Source organism: Chanodichthys erythropterus, chromosome 8 (assembly GCF_024489055.1).
Source record: "Chanodichthys erythropterus isolate Z2021 chromosome 8, ASM2448905v1, whole genome shotgun sequence".
In the NCBI taxonomy this organism is placed as follows: Eukaryota; Metazoa; Chordata; class Actinopteri; order Cypriniformes; family Xenocyprididae; genus Chanodichthys; species Chanodichthys erythropterus.
Genome location: NC_090228.1, coordinates 17,185,199 through 17,192,698, shown reverse-complemented (window position 1 = coordinate 17,192,698; position 7,500 = coordinate 17,185,199). Strand labels below are relative to the sequence as shown.

Genomic DNA, 7,500 nt, shown 5'->3' with positions numbered 1-7,500 from the left:
CTAAATAAAACCACTCGAATAGAAACTGATGGTATATAATTGTATTGTTAAAAAAATAAAGAAACACAAACGATAAAAAAGATTACATATAAAAAGAAACCAGACGAATTAGCTAACAGCCTGACAGAAGAAAAATAAAAGCGCAAGGGACATAATACGCCGTTACTCACATCCGTCCGTCAGTGAAATTCCGCCCTGTGAGCTCAAATTAAACGGTCCTAGTGCAAATTTACATCATGGGGACATGACTGACGTGATTTCAGTCTAAGTAGTACAACTAAAAATATATTTGAATGTTAAATTATTGGAGTATAACAAAGGAGTAATTCATGCGCAGTACATAAGCAGAAACACTGAAACTTTGTACTCGCTACACAAATCATGCTGTCATGGAAAGACTAATCATGAATCCAATTTGCAAGAAGATGTTTGCTGTTCATTATGCGTTATAATACTTTGCATAGATTATAAGATGTTTATTGTTTGGTGTAATAAAAGTGACCTACTTGTGTTTTCTTCACACAGCCACAGCTCCCTCAGTCTACAGTCAGTTACAGCAGAGCACTTGTATTCTTTCTAAATCAATATTCAGAGGATTTCTTCAAACTGACAAGTATTTAAATCTCCCAGTAGCCTACAGTAGGACCTAATCTTCAATCTTAATGTTTTCACGGGTGTTTATTATGTTTTAGGTTGTTTTATTCTGTTGCACGCACCTCTCTGAGATTTGTCCTTAGTAATTTTTTTCCTTTAAGGGGTTTAAAAGCAGCAATACCCTTCAGCAAGTATAGATTCATTTGACTTTTTTCATTTTTGTGTTTTCATTCTCTCTATAATTTATATTAATGACTTATGGATCTTAGTGAAGCTTCAGATCAGATCCCTAAATGGACTTTAGACTGCATTTTGAAGACAGTGTATGTGTGACCAGTCCCAGTGTCCATTTAAGATTAAACTGCATTTAGAACTCACTGTATAAAAAACAGATGGTTTGCCGTAGATAATTAAGAAATTATGCAGAAGAATTTTTTTTAATCATAATATTATTCCAGAATGGTGATTTTGAATGTATATTTTTATCATGTCTATGATGTTTAATGTTTGTGATGTATCTGTATGTTTGGTCTCTTCGTAGGTTTAAGCTTCTTTTAATGGCAAGATGTGTGTAGCTGAGAGAGTCTGTGTTTTTGTCTTTCTCTTAAAAGGTATGTGTATCTCTTCTTCACCTTAACCAATGACTTTAATGAGACATTTTTAAGATGAAATGAACAGCTAAAACATTTATCATGAATGTATGTTTTATATCATCAGTGTATTTTAGATGGTTATATCAGTTTATAGGTCTGTTTAATTGCAGAGTTGTAAAGTATTTGAGTAATAGTACTCCGCTACTGTACTTGTATTATTATTTATACTATATCTTTACTTTCTGTTAAAAATTAATACTTGTATGATTGTAATATTTACAAGGAAAACATAAAACTGCAGGAAAACTGCAATGCAATTTTATGTCATGAAAATTTTGTCATGTATTTTATTTTATTAAATCTGGCCTACTTGTTTTCAAAAGTCCAATTAAAAATCGAAGAAATTTTTTTACTTTTTAATATTTAAGTACAGTTAAGTGTGTATTTTTTGGCTTGGTAATTAGACTTTAAACATTAAAACATTCGACAGTTACTAAGTACAGATTCGCAGTATTAATAGAGGTCTGTTAGCAGTGTTACATGTAACTTGTTACAGAGCAACAATTTGATTACCTTTGTTAGCCATATTATTTTAGAAATATTACAAGCTATATACTGAAGCACTAAAGTCCAAATGTGTAAATGTAAAGATAAAGAAACTTGCAGATCAAATATGTTGGATTTTATTTTAAAAACTCTTCAGACACGTTCATCAGTGAAGAGCGATTGAGCAGCACAGTCTTGAGGAGCTCCATCACTCTACATCAGTCACTCACACACACATCTCTGCAGTGTGTTGGCAACAATACTCGTGGCACTGAAAGAAAACTGTTTCAACTGAATCTCTTGTCTCAAGAAGCTTCATGTAAATAAATAATAAATTAACTATCCAGTTGTTTGTTGATATGGCAATGAATCACCTAGTCGTTTTATTGATTTTATTCAATATTTCAAGTTATTAAAGTGGTTAATCAGATATAGTATGTTTGGTTATTTTCTTGATATTAGCACAGCTGTTCTCTGGAAGAGTTTTCATGAACTGTCTTTTATTGTTTTAATAGGGTTCAACATTTACTCCTTCCTGATTGGTGGTGTTGTTGGGGCAGTTATGGTGATATTATGTGTTACAATGCTGATTTACAAGTGAGTAGACCATTTGATTGCATGGAGTGATGTTGGAATGATAGTAAGGGTTGTGATGCATGAGATAAAAGCAGTTATATATTTTTATTCATGAATTATTTCTGTGGGTGGATCTGCAGGACTCAGAGGGGAGATAAAACTGGACTCACTCGGACTGATGGGGTACGTTACAATATATCAAACACACACACATGCTTTTCATTCTTGTACATATCAACCTCACAAACACCAAAACACTTTAATAGTTCCTCTCTCCACCCAGTTTCTTGTACACACAAGCTCTCCACTGATCATCCGTTGTTCATCCATTAGGTTGTTTCACTGGTCAATGATGGAGAGCCATTTTATGTCAATAAAGTCATGATGTCATCTGCTGGAGCCGCCAGACTGGGATCTTCCTAAAGATTTTAGCACGCTAGCTTTAGTTATTAACATCTGCATATACAATGGCCCTTAAAAAGTATTTGGACACTTAAAGGATTAGTTCACTTTCAAATTAAAATTTCCTGATATTTTACTCACCCCCTTGTCATCCAAGATGTTCATGTCCTTCTTTCTTCAGCTGAAAAGAAATGAAGGTTTTTGATGAAAACATTCCAGGATTATTCTCCTTATAGTGGACTTCAATGGCCTCCAAACAGTTGAAGGTCAAAATTACAGTTTCAGTGCAGCTTCAAAGGGCTTTAAAAGATACCAGACGAGGAATAAGAGTCTTATCTAGAGAAACGATCGGTCATTTTCAGAAAAAGTGTAAATGTATATGCTTTATATAAACAAATGATCACCTTCCAAGTGGTTCCGCCAAAACCACATCTCCATATTCTTCAAAAAGCTTATGCTGTATGTCCTACGCCTTCCCTATTCTACTTTCGGAAAAAATGGAACTGGCGCGGCGTTCGTTCCGGAAGTAGAATAGGGAAGGCAGCGTAAACTTTTTGAAGAATACAGAAAGCGGAAGCACATAAAAGGCAATAATTTGTGTTTATAAAGCATATACAGTTACATTTTTTCGAAAATGACCGATCGTTATCAACATCATATAAACTTTATTATATTCAGGATTTATATCAGGAAGGGCATTCATATTGGCCTATGCAAGATAAAACAAAAGGAAAAAAAAACTACCTAATTGTAAAGCTTTAATTTGTAAATGCAGTTTTTCAGCTATGATAGTTTTGCAATCTCACATTTACCCAGGATATGATTGCCAAAATAAAATTTTCTTAAAAATGTAGATTATGAAATTTTCTGTTTAGCCACCACACCTGTAATAATCTGCCCTAAGACTCTTATTTTGATGTTGTTTTCTTTTCATTGTTCCTGTGTTCACAGTTCCTGTGTTTAGTTCCTGTTTTATCAGTTCCCTTGGTTACACTGAAAAAAAAAATGGTGTAGAAACAATTTTTAACTCTAGTTTTTAAATTTCTAGTAAATTTCAGTTACAAAGAAGTAACACATTTAAAGGGTTAGTTCACCCAAAAATGAAAATTCTGTCATTTGTTACTTACCCTCATGTCGTTTCACACCTTCGTTAATCTTTGGAACAAAAATTAAGATATTTTAGTTGAAATCCGATGGCTCAGTGAGGCCTGCATAGGGAGCAATGACATTTCCTCTGTCAAGATCCATAAAGGTACTAAAAACATATTTAAATCAGTTAATGTGAGTACAGTGGTTCAATATTAATATTATAAAGCGACGAGAATACTTTTGGTATGGCAAAAAAAACAAAATAACGACTTATTTAGTGATGACTGATTTCAAAACACTGCTTCAGGAAGATTCGGAGCATAAATGAATCAGTGTATCGAATCATGATTCAGATCACGGGTCAAACCGCCAAACTGCTAAAATCACGTGACTTTGGCGCTCCGAACAGCAGATTCGACACACTGATTCATTTGTGCTGTTTTAAAATCGGTCATCACTAAATAAGTCGTTATTTTGTTTTGTTTTTTTGCCGCACCAAAAGTATTCTCGTCGCTTTATAATATTAATATTGAACCACTGTACTCACATGAACTGATTTAAATATGTTTTTAGTATCTTTATGGCAGTGGCGAGGCCAGAAATCTTAAAGTGGGTGGACCTTGATGAAATAGGGTGGACCTCTATTTTTTGTCTAATGTGTATATATATATATATATATATATATATATATATATATATATATATATATATATATATATATATATATATATATAAAATTCACTTAATTTTATTATCACGGGAAATGACGTGGACAATATGCATCTGCCGCTGCAATAACACCGCAAATCTCTTAGAGACAATGACAGATTAATCTAGTTTATTTTCTTATTATTTCTCTTGTAGCCCATAGTGAGAAAAAATAGTATTTTTCGTGAACTGATTAGTATTTCGTGTTAAACAAGTTGTTGAGTAGTAAGCTATCTTACTAATATTTTATTGTCCTCGAAGCGCGTCGGTTATGCGGTGATGTGCTATGATATACCTGGCCAAAAGAATTGCAATATTAATTTAATAAAAAAAGTAGCATGATAATAAGAAAAAATAATAAGGAAAGGATTAACGCGAGGTTCGGGCACGGCATCAAATCGATTAGCCTAACATTTTTACCCAAATCCACATGCCGAGTCTCTCCTGTCCCATGATGTTTCTCATTATGTTTCTCATGTGTTTTCAGTCGGCGCAAACAAGAAATATTTACTAGAGTGTGGACTAGCTTTGACTCTCTGCGCAGACTAATTTTTATGACCATGGACGGTTCATGCGCCGAACGCGTCTTTCCGCGCTTATGGGCAAGAATTGCACTCTTAACTGTGCGCGAGACGGAGGGGAACGTGGGAAATGAAGCATACCCGGGCCTTAACCGCTCCAAATTAGTGGACTGGAGCTGACGGATCACGTCAGGAAAAATATGGGGGGCATTTGCTTGTTTGGAGAGTTACCGTCTTAATGGTGTGGGGGAAGCTAGGAAACAATACTGAACCAAAGCTCGATTTAATTTCATTGTCATCACTTCAATTTTTATTTTTTTTTACACATAGGTGACTATGTTACCATAGAATAAATTGTTACTGTAGAATAAATAGGCTAATCACAGTAGAAATGAAACAAACCGGCACACATAGTCTATTATAAGCGCAAGTCATGGACGGTGACGCACGCCGCATAGAAACAGCTGCTGTTGCGACTCTGGAAAGCTGAGTTTACCGGCGCAAAATAAAAACACATTATGTATTTTTAATAATACATTTTTCAAATTATATATAGGCTTTCACAACATATATGACTATTTCCAGGCCAAAGTAGTGTCTGGAAATAAAATGAAATATTCTGGCACCTTTGATTGGGTGGGCCAGCCATCAATCTGGGTGGGCCAGTGCCGCCCTGACCGTTCTGTAGCCTCGCCACTGCTTTATGGATCTTGACAGAGGAAGTGACATTGCTCCCTATGGAGGCCTCACGGAGCCATCGGATTTGAACTAAAATATCTTATTTTTTATTCCGAAGATTAATGAAGGTCTTACGGATGTGGAACGACATGAGGGTGAGTAATAAATGACAGAATTTTCAGTTTTGGGTGAACTAACCCTTTAACCACACCATAACGTAAAATAATACATTGCTAGAGTGTTAAATTAAAATTAGTTAATTTAACTGAGTGTTACATTAAAAAAAAGTGTTAAATTAGAGAGCAATAGGGATACCACAAATACCACTATTACAAACATAAGATGCAAATATCTGGGAAACTAGTAAAAAAAAGGGGGCATATTGGACACCCTTGTTTAATACCTCGTGACAAGTTAAACCTAAAAGTAGTACTATATTTTAATTAAATTGTACTAGTTGTAATAAAGTGTTCTTATCACCTTACAAAAATATTCACTAAACCAAATTTTTGAACTGATTTAAAAATAAAATGATGTTCTACTGAATCAAAAGCTTTATAAAAATCAAGGAAAAGAATAAAATTATGATGTTCCCACAATTGGCTCAAATAAATCTAAATCTAATGTTATTTATTATGTGTCGTTCCCTCATAAATCCAGACTGGATCATTTTATCATTTTCAGATATAACTTAAACATTACTGAATCCAGAAACAAGTTGTTATCTGCTCTGAATATAAAGATTTTTATAAAAAGTTGCACTGAAATTGGCTATATCTTTTGGATATTTTATAATTTTGCCATCAGCACATAATTGCTCAATTGTTGAGAGGGTAAAAGTCTGTTTTTCAAGCTTAAAATAAATAAATACAATACACAGAATTGAGTCCTCCTTCTTCAAGCTATCTTTTCCAGATTTCTGTATACTGTTTCTTTTTCTTCTTCTTTGATCTGTACAGTATCTTTCAACATACCTGTTGGTGTTCATTCATTTTTGTATCGTGTTCTAATAAAGAGACGATCGTCATGTGCACTCCGCTTCACTTGAACTGTGGCGCACACAAAGAGAAATTAGCCCATTTTCATTTCTTGTGAGGTTTATTGTGCTTGTATCAAAAATAAATAAATAAATAAACACCACTACCAAATAAAGGTCATGTGTTTTTGCAGAGGTTGAGCCTACTTAAGCCCGTGCCTGGTTGATCTGTACAATTTAACACTCTTTGACTTCCTTAAAAGATTATTATTTGTTCTTTATGCAGAACCTGGTCAGAGTTCAAATATGCATTAATGTCCAATTAAAATTGCAATGTTGAATCTTTGAGAACAAAGTCAGTGGTGTTATTGTATAACCATAATGCAAAAGGGGTGTCAGCAGAAAGGTTATTTTCTTTTATCAAATGCGTGAGATAAGATAAGGAGTTTTACAGTGGGCTACATGGAAGTAATAGAACTGAGATGATGATAACTTGAACAGGACTGGAACATTAAGAAGAAACAAACACAGGTCAATAATGAACAAACTAAAGAGAGAAAAAGAGGTAAATGAGGAACTAAATAAGACACAGGTGCACTCTTAAAAATAAAAGTTCTAAAACTGAGTTTTCACATGTCATAAGAACCATTTTTGGTTTGTCAAAGAGCCTTTCTTTAATAGAACCATCCTGTTTTTTTTTTTTTTTCATAATGTAAAGAACATTTTAAAAAGAACCTTTTGTGGAATGGAAAGTTTCCATGGATGTTAAAGGTTCTTCATGAAACATATGGCAATAAAGAACCTTTATTTTTAAGAG

General features: G+C 33.8%; 2 protein-coding genes across 3 annotated transcripts in view; one reads left to right on the top strand and one right to left on the bottom strand.

Annotated features, from left to right (window-relative positions):
- The window catches only part of ints13 (integrator complex subunit 13), a 12,542-nt gene extending 12,373 nt beyond the window's left edge, over nt 1-169 (bottom strand). For both annotated transcript variants that reach the window (XM_067392140.1, XM_067392141.1), the window contains exon 1: nt 1-169. This exon is cut by the window's left edge and continues 74 nt beyond it. The gene's annotated coding sequence lies outside the window, so the exon portion shown is untranslated.
- Nucleotides 170-5,746: 5,577 nt separating this feature from the next.
- Nucleotides 5,747-7,500, top strand: part of napepld (N-acyl phosphatidylethanolamine phospholipase D) — a 9,338-nt gene continuing 7,584 nt past the window's right edge. Inside the window, exon 1 of the mRNA XM_067392137.1 lies at nt 5,747-5,862. The gene's annotated coding sequence lies outside the window, so the exon portion shown is untranslated. The remainder of the gene's footprint in view (nt 5,863-7,500) is intronic.